This window comes from Salvelinus namaycush, unplaced genomic scaffold (assembly GCF_016432855.1).
Source record: "Salvelinus namaycush isolate Seneca unplaced genomic scaffold, SaNama_1.0 Scaffold245, whole genome shotgun sequence".
NCBI lineage: Eukaryota > Metazoa > Chordata > Actinopteri > Salmoniformes > Salmonidae > Salvelinus > Salvelinus namaycush.
The window spans coordinates 15,001-17,935 of NW_024059286.1; positions in this window are offsets into that span (position 1 = coordinate 15,001).

A 2,935-nucleotide genomic window follows, 5' to 3' on the forward strand; every position below is an offset into this window, starting at 1 on the left:
CAACTCCAATCTGGTTGAGGTTTTTTTGCACGAAAGGGTACACATAGATGAACATTTTCATCTAATTATAACCGTTTTTCAATAAAACATTTTAATAGAAAATCGTTTTAATGTTTTGGAAAAAAAGTGGCAATTGCCAGTCCAATAGATTCCTATGGTTCCGAAAAAAAATGTACACTGTATAACTGTTGCCCATCACGAGAGAGGGTATGAGCCAAAATGTGGGACCTCTAGCCCATCGGGAATTATTTTTAATCATTATTTGAATATTTCGGGAATTGGTCGAAAAAGTGACAGAGTGCCTCCTCCGTGCACCTGGTATTATTTTTGGGTTACCAGGTGCATATTTTTACAATGGTTTTAAATGCTTTTAGATGGGCTACATACCTCAATACCCTCTATGGAAGAACCATACTACGGACCCAAGTCAGTGGGGGCCGGCCTGAGTGATTTATGGAGCTTTTTTTTTTTAAGTCAGAAAATATTCTATGTTGGACTTCTCAGAAAATCGGCTATGTTTTTTCCTCTCGAATATATTCTATGTGCCCACTTTTGGGTTACCAGGTGCATATTTTCAGAACGAATTTAAATGCTTTTAAATGGGCTACATACCTCAATGTCCACCATGGGAACATCATACTACGGGCCCAAGTCAGTGGGGACCGGTATGAGGGATTTATGGAGCATTTAAAAAATGTCTGTACTAATCCTCCCTTCCGTGCACCTGGTATTATTTTTGGGTTACCAGGTGCATATTTTTATAATGGTTTTAAATCATTTTAGATGGGCTACATACCTACATGCCCGACATGGAAGCACCATACTGCGGGCCCAAGTCAATGGGGGCCGGCCTGAGGGATTTATGGAGCTTTTAAAAAATGTCTGTACTAATCCTCCTATCCGTGCACCTGGTATTATTTTTGGGTTACCAGGTGCATATTTTTATAATGGTTTTAAATGCTTTTAGATGGGCTACATACACCAGTGCCCGCTATGGGAGCACCATAATATGGGCCCAAGTCAGTGGGGGCCGGCCTGAGGGATTTATGGAGCTTTAAAAAAATGTCTGTACTAATCCTCCTATCCGTGCACCTGGTATTATTTTTGGGTTACCAGGTGCATATTTTTATAATGGTTTTAAATGCTTTTAGATGGGCTACATACCTAATAATAACAGTCTGATGGCCTTGAGATAGAAGCTGTTTTTCAGTCTCTCGGTCCCTGCTTTGATGCACCTGTACTGACCTCGCCTTCTGGATGATAGCGGGGTGAACAGCCAGTGGCTTGGGTGGTTGTTGTCCTTGATGATCTTTATGGCCTTCCTGTGACATCGGGTGGTGTAGGTGTCCTGGAGGGCAGGTAGTTTGCCCCCGGTGATGCGTTGTGCAGACCTCACTACCCTCTGGAGAGCCTTACGGTTGTGGGCGGAGCAGTTGCCGTACCAGGCGGTGATACAGCCCGACAGGATGCTCTCGATTGTGCATCTGTAGAAGTTTGTGAGTGCTTTTGGTGACAAGCCGAATTTCTTCAGCCTCCTGAGGTTGAAGAGGCGCTGCTGCGCCTTCTTCACAACGCTGTCTGTGTGGGTGGACCAATTCAGTTTGTCCGTGATGTGTACACCGAGGAACTTAAAACTTAAAACTTTCCAGTATATTTAAAACCAAATACTTTTAGACTTTAGCTCAAGTCGAATTTTACTGGGTGACTCTCACTTTTACTTGAGTCATTTTCTATTAAGGTATCTTTACTTTTACTCAAGTATGACAATGGAGTACTTTTTCCACCACTGAGGCAAGCAGATCAGAGATGTCAAGGTGGCACCCAAGAAAATGCCATGTGTATATGTGCCACATACAAATATGTATGGTCATATTTTTGATGTTTTATTTAGTTTGTTATCTGATGGAGTCATCCCTTGTATCATTTTCTAGGCCTCCCAGGTATTTGCATTTAAAGTAATGTATATGATTACTGCTGCTAGGGGGCGCTGTGACGTCAATGGGGAGCGTTAGTGAGATCGTGAGGTCTTAGAGGTTTCTTCTTCAATCTTGGAGAATGTCTACTACTGAAAACGAATAACGTTTCTTCGTCTCATCATTTGACCCTATTAATTCAGTTACGTAATGTGCAAAAGTGCAATATGACTCTCAAAATATTGAGGTAACATGGTTAACTACATAGTCCATGAGTTTGGTCAATTAAAGAGAGTTTTAACAGAGTGATAAACTGGTTGGTATTTTCCCCATTGTAAGTCATGGAGGTTGGCTAGGTTGCTAATGGTTTACATGTAAGAGAAGGGATCAAGATGGCGTCTGAACTTTCTGTACTTTTTCTCAACAAAGTTTAAGATCCTATTTGTTTTATTTTCTATCAACAAAGACTCAGTTTAGTTCAGGTAATATATGTAAATATGTGATGTCACGATAAAATGTGTTAATATTTCTACAAAAATAGCGCTTAAAAGTTTGATAACTTGATGCTAACCAAATTTAGCTTCTCTTTGCTCTAGCTAGCTCTAGGCTAGTTGATTTCAGTCAATGTTAGCTTACATGTTAGTAGTTTATAATATAATGGTTGTAGCACCATTTAGCACAGGCCTCCAGTAATTTATAGCTTTTGCCAAATTGACACTGATAGTACAGTGAGTTATAAATTATGTGAATGTGTAGATGTGTGATGATAGTTTTTTAACTTAAGACCTACATGTAATCTACATGTGTTATAGAATAGCTCCCTTCTCACATCCCAGGTCATGTTTAGACTGGAACGTGACAACTCAACGGGCTATGCGCATCTCCCCAAAAGCCGACAGACAACTTTCCTGAGTGCAATGTCATTAATGTGACCGATATGTACAGTATAAAAAGCATAGTGAAGCAGGAAAAGATCCCACCTCTGACGCACAGCAGAGACATCGCTGCTGAGATTTCCCCTG